The sequence below is a fragment of the Myotis daubentonii genome, chromosome 5 (assembly GCF_963259705.1).
Source record: "Myotis daubentonii chromosome 5, mMyoDau2.1, whole genome shotgun sequence".
In the NCBI taxonomy this organism is placed as follows: Eukaryota; Metazoa; Chordata; class Mammalia; order Chiroptera; family Vespertilionidae; genus Myotis; species Myotis daubentonii.
Window position 1 is genome coordinate 87296167 of NC_081844.1, and position 15941 is coordinate 87312107.

Here is a 15941-nt window from a genome sequence, read left to right on the forward strand (position 1 = left end):
ATAAAACAATCCATCTCTGCCTTTTATTTGTTTAATTACAGAGGAAGGGAGAGGGATAGAGAGTTAGAAACATTGATGAGAGAGAAACATCAATCAGCTGCCTCCTGCACACTCCTTACTGGGGACGTGCCCGCTACGATTCGAACTGGGACCCTTCAGTCCGCAGGCCGACGCTCTATCCACTGAGCCAAACCGGTTAGGGTTCACCAGTCATTTTTAATGGTGTTAAGAAATGATTGTAAACTTGGAAAAGGAATTGTGAAGACTTATTATTTCCCAATATATTTCCCATGAGTTTTTTTGTTTTTTTCTAGTTTAAATCTTAAGCATGGTACCATTTTTGTGTAGTTTTTTTTTTTAAATCATCACCCAAGGATATGTTTTTAAAAAAATATATTTTTTATTGATTTCAGAGAGGAAGGGAGAGAGAGATAGAAACATCAATGATGAGAGAGAATCATTGATTGGCTGCCTCCTGCATGGACCCCCTGGGGATCAAGCCCAAACCTGGGCATGTGCCCTGACAGGGAACCGGACTGTGACCTCCTGGTTCCTAAGTTGAGGCTCAACCACTGAGCCATGCCAACCAGAGAGGATATTTGTCTTTTTAAAATAATTTTAGAGAGAGAGGAAGGGTGAGGGAGAAAGAGAAACATAGATGTGAGAGAGAAACATCAATTGGTTGCCTTGTGCCCCAACCAGAGATTAAACCCACAGCCTGTGTGTGTGCACTGAATGGGATCTAACCCACAACCCTTCCGTACACAGGATGATGTTCCAACCAACTGAGCTATACCAGCCAGGGCTGTGTAGTACTTTTAATGTCAATATTCCCAGTTTGAAAGAGGGATGACACACAGGTCTGATGCAGGTAGCTCATCTCCTGCAACTGGGCCATTCCCCAGCCATATGGCCAAAATAACATTGTCTCCCATTTCAATGCTCTTTATGTGATCCACTGTGCTACATGTTTTCAAACATTCTTATTTAGTCCTTTCAACAGCTCTGTAAGGTATCCTAAGATTTTCCCCTTTCTGTGCAAGGGGAAACTGAGGCACAGTTTATAGTCTCAAGTCAAAGCCAATATTTGAAGTCCCCTTATTTTTGACTTCAAAGTAAGTCTTTTAATCGTTGCTTGATACTGTGTTCACATCCCAATTCTAGCTACCTATGTGAGCTGGGGTTAATTAGTCTTTTGAATGCTCAGTTTACTCCTATAAAATGAGTATTATAATATTAGTGCCCATTTAATGTTCACAGAATTGCAATAAGCATTATGTGAGTTAATGTTTCTGAAAATACTTTGTGAAATGTAATCCACTATTAGCAGACCATCTAATCATCATCGAATTGTCTGAATGGAGTTATTCTTACCTACAATGGAATTTTCTACATGGACTATTAAATCTTGTGGAACTGCTTAAATGTGTTTAGCAATGTTGGAGAAAAGAGGAAGGAATACTTCATGCCTGAGTTTTCACTTTTATGTTTCTTCGATATGCCACAGTAATCAACTAGATAGAAGACAACTAGGCTCTAGGTAAAGACATTTTTCTAACCCTTAGCAATTAAAAATGTATATATTACATCTAGACATGAAGCGAGTCCGGTCACAAGTCACTCACTGCAGATGGTTGAAGCGGGTCTCTTTCCTGACTGGAATCCTCTTACCAGCCTCCCACAGAAGAACATAAGTATTTTTTACATACTTATGTAGTATGCTACAGAAAAGCATAAATATTTCCCAAAGTCTCAAGCCCTTTGACCTGGGATTTTACTTAACAGACATATTTCAGAATCACCCTCCCTGGCTGTTCTGTTTGTCATCTAATCTGCTCTAGTCTGACATATCCCATATTGTGAATCTCTGAATATGTAAAAGGAGATTTTTTTCCTTGCCTTAACAATTCTGTACAGTGTACTTGTATATACTGGTTTATGTACACTGGTCAGTGAGTTATGCTTTAGGATGTGGCCATTGGGAAACAGTAGTAAAATTGAAACTATTTTGCATACACGATCTATTGGGGTGACACTAGAATTAGCTATTAAGTAGATATATTAGTAACATGTATGTGAAGTAACTGCACAAAGTGCATGGATTTTATGTTTCTAGATAAAAAAGCAGAAAAAGTAGTTAAAAGCAAGCTGTCATTTTCTCCATCTCTATAAAATTATTCAAAGATACATGCTGTGAAAAGAATCATGCTCTTAAAACTATTAAGGATCTTTTTTGTCGGTTCTATTATAACCATTTAAGCAATTTTAGTGATTTATTAAAATTCTGGAAGATAAAAAAGTTTGAAACACTTGAAAATAGACACACATTTTGTCCGGAAAGGATGGAATCTTTCCTGTGCTTGCTTCCCCCTCCTCACTTCTAGCTCACTCCACTGACCAGAGGGAAACTTTCTTCTTTGAGATTGTTTTTATATATCTACTAGAGGCCCAGTGCACGAATTCATGCACAGGTGGGATCCCTTGGCCTGGCTGGCAATTGGGGCCAGAGGGAGGGACCGCAAGAGGTTGGCTGTGGGAGTGCACTGACCACCAGGGGGCAGCTCCTGCATTGAGCACCTGCCCCCTTGTGGTCAGTGTGTCATCATAGTGACTGGTTGACTGGTCACTTAGGCTTTTATATATATAGATTTGACACTTCATCTCTCTATGCATAAAACTACAAGACTTTTCTTTTTTAAAACCCATTCCCTGTAGCAAAGGATTTCCCTTTCCGAAGGAAGGAGGCTGTGGCCACATGATTCCCTCAGGAATGGCCAGGGGCGCTATGCTTAATTCTTTTTTGTTTTCTGCCTTATTCTTTCTTACTGTTGGAGTGATTAACTTAATGTGACTACCCAGAAGCCAGAGGCGAAATTGCATTTCAAATTTTAAAAAATCAAACTGAGGTAACAGATGTGAAATTTTTGAAAATGGCTTTATCTGATCTGGATCTGGAACATTAGGTGAACAGGTTTTTTCCACTGTCATGAATATACCTGTGGACTCCATTCTAACTATACTGTAACCCAAAAGAGAAGCACCTGCAGGGGAAAAATATATAAGCCCATCTTATAACCAACACACTGCTTTTTTCAGGCAACAAACCTGGGGTCACAGATTACATGGGAGTTTGGGGCTTTTGTGTAGGAAAAGATCACTTACTCTAGTCAGTCTATGCATTGGTAGTAATAACAAAAATCAACTTACAGGTTTTTGAAGAACATTTTTAAAGAGCATTGCATCAGAAACATGAGTGTCATTTGCTGGTTCGTTTCAGGAAGATATTAAATTATAAACACAGAGGAGACATCCTTGCCATTTTGCCCCATATGAGTTGATTTTGCATTACCTAATAAGGCTACTAAGCTCAGGTTTTTAATACGAATTATCTCCTGAGCAATAAGAGGCTGGCAACACAGGGAAGAAGAGAGATTCTGGAATAGCTATTTAATATTCTTCCTTTCTCCCATTAGCTGGTTTAATTGTTATTCCAATACATTCTACAGGTATTTTAGAAATGGGTACAATTACAGAGGTTGCTTTTTAAAAAAATATATTTTTTATTTCAGAGAGGACGGGGGATATAGAATCATCAATGATGAGAGAGGATTACTTTTTCCCCAACATTTCAACACATATTTCTTCTTATGCAGTCTAAGCTGAGAATGCCATGTAAATGCGTCACTGTGAAATGCAGTAATTTAATTTTTTCCAATCAAAATAAGAAACAATTCAATATGATCTTATTTCTATTAACTTTTGAAGGTTTACAGTAGTTAAAGTATTTTTGCTTTTATGTATGTAGGTTAAAAAATCATTTTTTTTTCATAAAATAAAAGAGCAACCAATTTCACCATTGAGTAAAAGTAAAAACTGGGATTCTTGTGTAAATTAGTCCAAAGTGGCATTTAGGAACTTAGTTGTAGGCTGCTGCTGCGCTGACACCATGACAAACCAAAGTGTAGGGTTTGGTCTGGTTTTGTTTCTGTTTTCTTTTCAGTATCCAATGCTCATGGATTAAGTTCTGGAAATGTTCCAATTGTAAGGCAGGGATCTGTTTGGATTCCACCACGGGTATGCTCCTTGGGTTGGATGCTGGAGGGTGAGGCACATTTTGCCGGACCCATGTCGACTACCTAGTAGTCATCAAGGTCAAAAAAGTTGTCTTTTCCTTGGTATTCAATTCCCTGGGAATCTACTTGGTACCGCAAGATACCTCCAATTCCTTTCACAAATTGGGATCCTCCTTGTGACTTAACTGTGACCACTTCCAATGTAGCTCCAATTTTTTTAAGTTTATTAGCAAACCACTCCAGCAAGGGCATGCTCTCAATTAGTTCATGTTCTTGTTCTGTCTCTTTGTCTGTGAAATGAGATTTATCCTTCTCTTGTTCTGGAGTTATATAGAGAATTTTCTCCTCTTCTGTGCCTTGGCAATGGAGGATGTATCTCATTATATCCAGATTTTTGTAGACTATTAGAATTTCTACAGCCTTTAGGGTATCTTCAACTCCAAAACAGTACTTGCCTTTATCCTGGCTGATTTCATCAAAGTATCATCCTATGACTTTCTTCTTTTGAATGAATTTCACGATGGAGAGGACTTCAGTAGATAACTCAATAGCTTGGTTGAATTCATTTTCACCACCATAGGATATATCAACTAATTTTAAAACTTTCAATTGCAAATTCTGATCAAATATGTGAGATTGACTTAATTCAGTTTTAGAGTCAGCAGATCCAGCTAAAACGAGACCAGCCACATTCACGTTGTCCCCAGAAATAAACAGCTGCTCAGCAGTCTCAGCTACTTTCTGAACATAGTTATGTTGCTTTTCCATTCTTTAAATGGGCAAAATGCAAGGCTGGCTGACCTCTACCACGTTTCTTTGGGAGATCCACAGTGCATTTGTGCAAGACTTCTCTCGTGGTTCCTTGGAGTGTGCCAAAAAGTGCGCCACTACCATACATTACAATGAAGCCAAATTTGCTGTCATCTGAAAGTAGTGCTGTAAGAGTCTCTGTATGGAATTTGTTGTCAGACAGATACAATGATGTTTTATTAATTGGTTTGAAAGGTTCAAAGTCAATGTTGACTTTCTTTTCCTTCTTGTGTTACAATTGTACCATAGTACACAACCAGGCCATTTGGAGATACTTGGTTATAAAGTTTGAATCTTTGTTGTACAGATGTAATGGCTCCCAGGACTGAAAGGCTGTTTACTCGTGACTTAATGTTAGACGCAGTTCCAAACTCATCTGCTAACATTTTTTTTTTCTTTTTTATTTATTTATTTATTTTTTTATTGCTTAAAGTATTACAAAGGGTATTACATATGTATCCATTTTATCCCCCCGCCCTAGACAGTCCCCTAGCCTCCCCTATCACCCAGTGTCTTATGTCCATTGGTTATGCTTATATGCATGCATACAAGTCCTTTAGTTGATCTCTTACCCCCCTACCTCCTGCCCCCCAACCCTCCCCGGCCTTCCCGCTGCGGTTTGACAATCTGTTTGAGGCAGCTCTGCCTCTGTATCTATTATTGTTCAAAAGTTTATAATGGTCTCTATTGTCCATGAATGAGTGAGATCATGTGGTATTTTTCCTTTATTGACTGGCTTATTTCACTTAGCATAATGCTCTCCAGTTCCATCCATGACGTTGCAAATGGTAAGAGTTCCTTCCTTTTTACAGCAGCATAGTATTCCATCGTGTAGATGTACCACAGTTTTCTAATCCATTCATCTACTGATGGGCACTTAGGCTGTTTCCAGATCTTAGCTATGGTGAATTGTGCTGCTATGAACATAGGGGTGGATATATCCTTTCTGATTGGTGTTTCTGGTTTCTTGGGATATATTCCTAGAAGTGGGATCACAGGGTCAAATGGGAGTTCCATTTTCAGTTTTTTAAGGAAACTCCATACTGTCTTCCATAGTGGCTGCACCAGTCTGCATTCCCACCAGCAGTGCACAAGTGTTCCTTTTTCTCCACATCCTCTCCAGCACTTGTCGTTTGTTGATTTGTTGATGATAGCCAGTCTGACAAGTGTGAGATGGTACCTCATTGCTGTTTTGATTTGCATCTCTCGGATGATTAGTGACTTTGAGCATGTTTTCATATGTCTCTTGGCTTTCTGAATGTCCTCTTTTGAAAGGTGTCTATTTAGGTCCTTTGCCCATTTTTTGATTGGATTGTTTATCTTCCTTTTGTTAAGTTGTATGAGTTCCCTATAAATTTTGGAGATTAGGCCCTTATCAGATATGTCATTGGCAAATATGTTTTCCCACACAGTGGGTTTTCTCGTTGTTTTGTTGATGGTTTCTTTTGCTGTGCAGAAGCTTTTTATTTTGATGTAGTCCCATTTGTTCATTTTTTCTTTAGTTTCAAGTGCCCTAGGAGCTGTATCAGTGAAGAAATTGCTTCGGCATATGTCTGAGATTTTCTTGCCTTTGGATTCTTCTAGAATTTTTATGGTATCCTGTCGTACATTTAAGTCCTTTATCCATTTTGAGTTTATTTTTGTGTATGGTGTAAGTTGGTGGTCTAGTTTCATTTTCTTGCATATATCTGTCCAATTTTCCCAACACCATTTATTGAAGAGACTATCTTGGCTCCATTGTATGTTCTTGCCTCCTTTGTCAAATATTAATTGTCATCTGCTAACATTTTTGCCACTCGTGAAATCTGGTCTTTGGGAGGAATGATCAATGATACCATGCTTGTGCCATTGCTTGGTTGCAGGCTCCTCCCTGGCCTGGGCCCTGGTCGGGGCTTGTGTAGGAGGCAACCAATCGATGTGTTTCTCTCACATCGATGTTTCTCTCTGTCTTTCCTTCTTCCACTCTCCCTGCAGGCTGCCTCCAAGCTCTTAATCAGCTTCTTGATCTTCCAGATCTCCACATTCCTATCCACAGCATTGGGGTCGTCTGCCATGTTCTCATGTCCTTCTCCCTCAAGAGAGAATTATTGATCGGCTGCTTCTTGCATACCCCACACTGGGGATTGAGCTTGTAACCTGAGCATGTACCCTGACCTGGAATGGAACCATGACCTCCTGGTTCATAGGTTGACACTCAACCACTGAGCCACAGCAGCTGGGCAAAGAGGTTGCTTTTTAAAGGTGATAATAGTATCTGTCCTAAAGTAAAAATGCCTAAGCCAAAGTTGGTGCAGATCAGTTAAATAAGAGTAGTCTGGAAATTGTCATTTTGAATACCTTCATAAGCAAATTAGAAAATGTGTGCTGTGATGTGGTACAAAAACACATAACTAGTTTGGTAATCAGCAACCTATCTCACCTTTTTTCATGTTTTTGTTTATTAAGTGTTTGTGATTCTACTTCAGATTAATTTCATTCTGCTCTGTGAGAGTTTATGTGTTTTTACAAATCACATAGCACATAAGCATGTGTTTCGGGTCAGCAGTGTGTGCAGAGGGACATAGAAACGTGGCCAGTGTGGGTAGAAAGACCTAAATATGAGGTTGCCACACACCGGAGTGGCTCTTTGAATTCACTTGGTCTCTGTACAGAAAGCAGCGCCAGTTACATGGCCTGACAGGCTGTGTGTTGTTTAATAAAACATGGAAGTGACACAGAAAGCTTTGGCTGCACGTTGGGTTTGATTTTGTTGGTGCAGCTAATGGCATGGACGCCTTGCTCAGCCCATGCCTATTTCGCCCCCTTTTGAGAGCTTGATTTTAGGTAGTAGGCTCTCCTCCCTTTGTGGTATTTCTATTTTAATTTCACACCCTAACAACCAGTCCAGGGATGCAAAGGAGTATTGCAGGGGTGGTGGACCGCAGGAAGGATGGAGATACTAAAGGAATCTATTGTTCTTGTGTTGTTTCATATCTATTTCCTCTTCCGAATCTTATGAGTCCTTGACTGAAGCCATCCCAGGTGAGCAGGCACAGAGGAAAACCTACAGAGGCACTGAAGAGAGATGGATGGTGGAGTGCGAGTGGATTCATGCCCGTGAGAGGCTCTTGCTTCAAAGAAAAGATGGTCCGTCTGGCCCATAGGAGAACATGCCTTTGGTCTGCCGCAGACTATGGTAAGTAATGCATATCTCACGAGTGCATTGTACTAGCTACTGAAAATAGCCCCCTCCCCCCCGATTATTTTCTGGTAACTAAAGCAATATTTCAAGCACATGTGCCAACCGTCCATCAGTTGGCACTCACTCACTCCAGACTCCTGGAGAGATTAGCAGGATGCCGGTTTATGCGCCAGCATTATAACTGCCTCTTCTCTTCTTGTGAGGGAGCATTAGAGTGAGGGAGAGTGACTTCATTACAGGGGGTAACCTCAAGTCCACCCTAGCTTATGACAACGGATCTTTCATAAACATTGACACTCTTTAAATCTAGGACATGATGCGAGACATGTCACAGGGTGTTAAGAATCCTTGCCTTTGAATAGTAGCTCCAAAATCTAACTGAACACCAGAAGGTTCCTAGGAAACTTTTAAAAATACTGGTTACTGCCCTGGCCTGTGTGGCTCTGTTGGTTGGGTGTTTTCCCATGCACCAAAAGCTTGCTGGCTCCATTCCTGGCCAGGGCACATGCCTGGGTTTTGGGCTTGATTCCCAGTGTGTGTGTGGGGGCGGCGGGGGGAGGCATTTGGGAGGCAGCCGACCAATGTTTCCCTCTCACATTGATGTTTCTCTCCCGCTTCCTTCCTCTCTATCTAAAAATCAATTTTTAAAAAAATACAGGTTACTTAGTCTCAGCTATGAAGATTCTAATTCAGTAGTCCTATAGAGGGGCTCAAGTATACACACAGACACATGCACATACATATGCACACAGTATATGAATATTATTTTATATATATATAATTTAAAAAAAAATTTCCCCAGATGGTTCTGGCATGTAGCATGAGAAGTGCTTCCCAGGATCCCTCCGGGTAATTGATGACACGCAATTCAGCAGGCTGGGCGTTGGTGGCTTTCCCAAAGAGGAGTCCTCCCTTGTGACTCTTTGGATACAAGGCGTGAGTGCTACCAGCCTTTGAAAGGATCTGCTTCTCAGACTCCAGCGTGAGTCAGGAGAGCGCACGGGAAAGGATGGGGTTAGCAACCCGGCCTCCAACAGCTCCCACTTGAGCCAATACGTTGATACAACCATCCTGTAAACCTTCCTTGGGACATGAAGGGAATTGTGTTCCCTTCAAAGGCTCAGGAGAAATATCATGAGTGAGACTATGAGCTAGGAGGCGAGATGGAGCCTGTTGCTGTCATTCTGTCCCCAAAGCCAGGGCTGCACAGAACATGAATTCTCTGTAAAATACCCAGCACTGTCGTACTCACAAATAGACCAAAACAAAGCTGTCTTCGAAATAATATAACTCACAAAAACTGAGCATATATTTCCTGTTGTTCTAGGAGCTCATTTATAACCTTTTAAGATGGGTCCTCTTAGTATCTCGTTTTTCCAATGAGGAAATTGAGGTTCTGAGGTTAATTTGCTCATGTTACAAAGTAAGTGGAAGAGCCGGGATTTAAATCCAGATGGTTCGGCTCTCGGACATGGCCCTACTTTAACTGCTACCCTGTATAACAGATCACAGAACTGCAGGGGGCTGTTTTCACACAACCCTTGCAACTCAAAGGAACCAACCAAGTTTATGCTGACCAAATTTGTTTGAGGCAAAAATGAAAGTTTGAATCATTTCAAATTTGTATATGATGATTTCAAAATTTACAATCCTACCACTCATTTAACTTCCAGGAAAGAAGTTGAGTTTAGAATGATTATGGAGCCCTGGCTGGGTTGCTCAGTTGGTTAGAGCATCGCCCTGATATGCCAAGGTTGTGGGTTCGATCTTGGATCAGGGCACATACAAGAATCAACCAGTAAATGTATAAATAAGTGGAACAACAAATTGAGACCTCTCTCGCTCTCTCCCCTTACCTTTCTCAAATCAATAACAAATTTAGAATGCTTATGAAAAATAGGCAGCTTTCTAAATGCTGTTTTAAAAATTAGCCATCTCATTCTTTTTGTTTTCTAACATTAGTCTTAGCCTTTGTACATTCAACTTCCATTATTATTGCTTAACATAACATTTAAGTATTAGAAAATGTGAACAGAACTTCCTGACAATTTTACTATGCCTTGCAGTTTAAACAAGCATTGTCTTGGAGCCAGTGATCCACCCACTATTACTGTTCCCTGTCATCACTGCACCTATACATACTGTTTTCTATTTGTGCCTCTTTTATACTCACTCTGTTCTTCAAGGTTGTCTTTATGAAGATACATCTGTTTAGCTTTGGTGATTAGCAGAAACATTAGCAGACCTACTGTTTCAGAGCATACATAATTAATGGATGTTCCTCATTAATTTCTTCTGAAACTGACTCTTGTTAGACTACAGTTAGATATATTTCTTGAATTAAGAGCAGATATAAGGAGCAGGGACTCTGCCTATTTTGAAAATAGGCCATTTACTTTTAAGGGAAAATGATGACTTCAGAGTCCATTGATGGCAATAAAAGGAAACCTCTTTTAATACAATACAACTCGTGTCCTTTGTTTGCTAAGGGCCTTCCATCACAAGGTGTCTGTTCTGTGGTCTGTTTCTCTGGTCTTCCACACAGACCTCCCATTTCCCCCCCAATTTAACACAGGTAGTAACTATTTATTGTATGGACATATTTACAAAATATTACACAAACGGCCTTTTAATCAGACAAATCCAAAGCGCAAGGGTTCCTCTTGTCTCTGTGCTTGACTCCCTTCCTCTTCTTGCTTTCATTACCTGTGGGGCTTTCCTGTAAGTTGGTATGCATACAGTGAGATCCTTGTTCCAGTTTGTTGTTTTTAGTTCCCTTGCTATTGATTAACACACATCCCCTTTAAACAATCTCTTCAAATTAATGGGCAAACAATTAAAAAATACAGGTTCAGAGGCAAATGGCCCAGTGAGATGATCCCCTTAAGAGCTTTAGCCTAATGAATCATTAGATTTCCTCCTGTGAAAAAATTACATGCGCATCTGTATTTGCCTGCTTCTGATGCCCAGAGTAGGCAAAACTGACCGAATGTCAACAAAATACCCCCTTGGACTTTTCCCAAGGGTCTCAAGAAAAGTTTAGCCTCGCTCTAAGCTGGGCCACACTTTACCCAACCCAAGGCAAATTGTGGCTGATTTAAAAATAAAACAGCAAAGTTAGTAGAAAAAGCTTATCATACAGAAGCAAGTGCCTCATATGAAGTGATGTATTTTATATCTCCCACATGGCTGTGCTAAAATTCTAATGTCAACCATTGCAGGAAAGGGAACATGTATTTCTTGAAGATTTAAAAAAAAAATTGATTTTTAGCCCTGGCCGGCTTGGCTCAGTGGATAGAGCGTCAGCCTGTGGACTGAAGGTCAGGGGTTTGATTCTGGTCAAGGGCATATGCCTGAGTTGGGGGCTTGATCCCCAGTTAGGGTGGGTGGTGGCATGCAGGAGGAAGCCAATTGATGGTTCTCGCTCATCATTGATGTTTCTGCCTCTCTCTCCCTCTCCCTTCCTCTCTGAAATCAGTAAAAATATATTAAAAAATTGATTTTTAGAGAGGAAGGGATAGGGACGGAAAGAGAAACATCGATAAGAAAGTAAAACATCGATCAGCTGCCTCCTGTTGCCTCCTGTACCACCCTCCTACTGGGGAGTGAGCCCGAAACCCAGGTATGTGCCCTGACCAGGAATCAAACCAGCAACCTTTCGGTACATGAGGTGATTCCCAGCAACTGAGCCACACTGGCCAGGGCAGGAGGTTGTATTTCTTAGATGTTTCCTTAGCCATGCTGGCTTCTGAAGATTTATTCCAAGCTAATAATATCAGGTATTAATGAGAAATGTTGGTATCAACCTGAAAGATCAGCATTAGTAGATTGAGTTAATGCTTTATATTTTGGCAATACAGCTGAACACACCCCACCCATTATAAATGATATTGTCATCATAAAAACACTTTTTGAACATGTGAGGCATAGTGCTAAGTGATAAATAATAGTTTTAGAGAATGTTTTTAAAAATGTCTCATTTATGTTTGCAATAATCTTTAAAGTGCATATTGTTATCCCTGTTTTACAGATGAAAAACTAAATCACAGAGAGATGAAGTAACTTTTCCAGTGAAGAAAAGGCAGAACTCAGCTATGAATTCAGGTGAGAAGAAATGTAAAAACTGTCCAAATTGATTGCTGAAGGAGAAAGGGACATTATGAAACTATCCAATATGCTCCCATTTTAATTTTTTTAAAATATATTTTATTGATTTTTTACAGAGAGGAAGGGAGAGAGATAGTCAGAAACATCGATGAGAGAGAAACATCGATCAGCCGCCTCCTGCACATCCCCCACTGGGGATGCGCCCGCAACCCAGGTACATGCCCCTGACCGGAATCGAACCCGGGACCCCTCAGTCCGCAGGCCGACGCTCTATCCACTGAGCCAAACCGGTTTCGGCACCCCATTTTAATTTTTAAAAGACAGTTTTTCTGTTTTTCTTTTCTTTTCTTTTCTTTTTTTTATATTTTATTGATTTTTTACAGAGAGGAAGGGAGAGAGATAGAGAGTTAGAAACATCTATGAGAGAGAAACATCGATCAGCTGCCTCCTGCACACCTCCCACTGGGGATGTGCCCGCAACCCAGGTACATGCCCTTGACCGGAATCGAACCTGGGACCTTTCAGTCCGCAGGCCAACGCTCTATCCACTGAGCCAAACCGGTTTCAGCTCTGTTTTTCTTTTACTATGTATCATGTATCTTTTATCATGTATCACTTCTGCATTTTTGTAATTGGGAAAAAATTACTTTTACATTTGAGATAAAACATGTGGGTTGTATTTGACATAAGTGTGTTGCCTAAATAGGTCTACATTACCATGTCTGTTTCATATCTACTTAATTACATTAAAATGACATTCCTCTCCTTGAGCTGCTGTCTAACTTCAGAAAAGAGCACGCCAATTGTAAAAAAAAAAATACACACCTCTGGATGAAAGTATAAATCCCTAGTTTGTTGTAAGACTTATTTCCACTATAATTTAGAATCGGTGCATAAAGAAAAAACTCGGGAATGACTCTCACGTGTCTAACCAAGGGCAGTGCACCCCGCGGGCTGCGGCTGAGAGCCTGCATGGCGAGAGCTGGGGGAAGATACGCAATGGAAAAGTGCACACCAGGGCACTCACAACTCAATCCCAATATCGGTTTCTTTAATAAACGGCGCCATATAGTTGTATCGAAGTGAATATACATTATTAGTATCGCTTCCCATGTTTATGATCCACTCCCCATCCAAGTGACATAAAAAGCAGAGTTAGTACCAATTAATATCCAGTGGCTCATCAAACTTTAATTTGGGTTTTCTTTCCTTTGATTGATACATCTCTTATAACTGAAAGGCTCCATCTCTTTATAACATATGCTATCACTCAAGGCCGCTTGTGTTAATCACTCTGCAAGCCAGCAGGAAATTGTCTCATAATTCACCTCGCCTTTGTCACAAGTGCCTGAAGTTACCGCAGTCTTGGAGAAGGAGCAGCGGTGCTCCTCAGAGCGTTTAGCATCATGAAACCAGCAGCTCAGGCCTCTGGTTCGGAAGCAATCTTGTCCAACTGACTGATGAATGAAATGCGGGTTTTCTTCAGAGGCATAAAGTGTTGTTTTTGCCACCCACTGGTTTGGATTTTGGTAGCACAGCCGCAGACTAGAATGAATAGCTGCGGTGTTGGAGGAGGTGGTGGGGGAAGTTGCAGGTGAGAGGTGTCACCTGTCAGCTTGGTCCTAAAATAGCAATTTGCAATAAGTGTTCATCCAGAGCCAGTGCCAATTTGGGTTGGACACATGGTAAAAACAAACAAACAAACAAACAAACAAACAACAACCTAGTCTCTTTCGTGTTGCCTTGATGAGGCTGCTACAGATGGGAATGCAGAAGCAGCTTCATTCTGTCTGCTGTGGCCACAGCTTGAGAGTTCTCCAGGGCACCACAGCATTCCCAGCACATAGGGGAATGGCCTTCAAGACCCTGCCCTTCCCCTGCCCCCGAGCACAAGCCAGACTTCTCAGTAGCCTGGGCCACTGCCATGTTGTAAATGCTCCTGATCTATATATCTGAAATAACAAAATGCTTTTAGCATTTAAAGAAGTGAAAGAAGAGAAGGAAGAAAGAATTGGGAGAAGAACAATTACAATGAATTTAAGTATAATAATCTCATTTGGAGAAAAATCTCAGAGATCCAAAGAAAGGCCCCGCCCAAAAGAGCGGCTGGGCCACCCCTGTGGCAGATCTGAGCTTAGTATGGGAGGGCAGACCCTAGGCAAATGCCTGTGTTCAGTGGAAGTGGGAATGGGGTCATATGTGGTCCTGTGGACCATTTTTATATGTAGATCAAACCATCTTAAAGTGTGTTTTCTTCACGGTTACTATAGTGAAGAGGGGGTTGGGAGGTGTCTGGGTGAGAGGATCTTGGGGAGGGAACAGGTTAATGAGTGTCCAGACCAAGCCGAAGGCATCCTACCTCTCCCAACTATGGCCCAATAGGGATTGGTGGCGAGAACATTAACCCAGTGCCAGGCCTGCTTTCAGACACTGGCTCCACACCTTCCTAGCTGTCAGATGTTGGCCATGCTACCAAATGTCTGAGCTTCAGCTTTCTCAGCCCTAAATGACGGGTAATAATGACAGCCCCACTCCCTGCCGTATGGTTATGAGGACTAAATGGGATCGCTCTCTCCAAGCACTTGGCAGGGGGCCTGGCACAGCATAAATGTTCAGTAAACACAGCGAGGTGTGACGATAAAAGTATTAGTCGCTGAGCTCAAGCCTCCAGAGCCAGGAACGTGGGTGAGTGGAGAGCTGACCTCTGCTACCTACCAGGACGGCCAAGAGTTGCTGCAAGAAGCATTCCATGTCTAGAAAAACCCAAAAGTTTGTAAATCATGATATTTCAGACTTCCTATAGAGTTTAGAAAAGAGTGTAACAAACACCAAAAGTGCTCAGCTTAAGAAGTAAAATATTATGGACAATAAAAAGGCGATGCAGCTATTAAAATGAATGAGCTCAAACGATGTGAATAAATCTCAAAAACATAATGCAAATAGCAATAGGATGCATGCAATATGATGCCATTTATATCCAGTCTGTAAGCTTGCACGACACTGCTGCTTATGAATTGTTTAGTGATGCCTACATGGGTAGTAACAGTGTCAGGATGTGCAGGGGATGACAACTCTTAGGAACCTTTGAACCTTTCATGCCCAGGTATGCTGGCTTTGTTCTCAGCAGGGCCTAGGCCTGGAGCTCCTCGCCCTGCTGTCTTACACAGATGTTAGCCCCTGTGGGGACAGAACTCTAGGCAAACAGTGTTAAATACTCTGAAAGCAAAATTCCCCCTTTGAATGCACTTGGCTCCCATTAAAGTCCAGGGGCGCTCTCTCAGCAGGCCCCCTGCGTACCATGGCACGACACGTTCAACCTGAATTCTGAAGGTTGGATGTAACATAAAAGCAGCGAACTACCAGCATAAATGTATATGAAATGAAATCAATGAAAAGTGTATTTTTTTTCCTCTATTGAAGAGGGCCCTGAGAGGGTACATCATAGGAGTTAGGACAATGCTGGGGAGATGCTAACAGGAAGATGAAGGGAGGGAGGAGGTGGACGAGAGGTAGTGGGGGCGGGTGTCTGGGGGAGAGGCTGTGAGTGTTAATATTCACTGTGAGGACCAGGGTTTAGTGAGACATGTTCTTCCTTTTCTCTCTTCACTTAAAAAAAAAGGTCAATTATTAATGCTTATATGATGAGATAGCGATTTCTTTGTTCATTCTACTTCATCCTAAGAGGCCATCTGTAATAAGGAATTATCTCTGAGATCAGATTGATATTGCAAAAGCTCGATGTCAGATTATGAGTTTATGATGGATTAAAC

The 15941-nt window shown here is 41.2% G+C and overlaps 1 pseudogene; it reads right to left on the reverse strand.

The window, feature by feature from the left end:
• Positions 1-3660: 3660 nt before the first annotated feature.
• Positions 3661-6937, reverse strand: LOC132235809 (eukaryotic peptide chain release factor subunit 1-like; annotated as a pseudogene).
• Positions 6938-15941: the final 9004 nt, after the last annotated feature.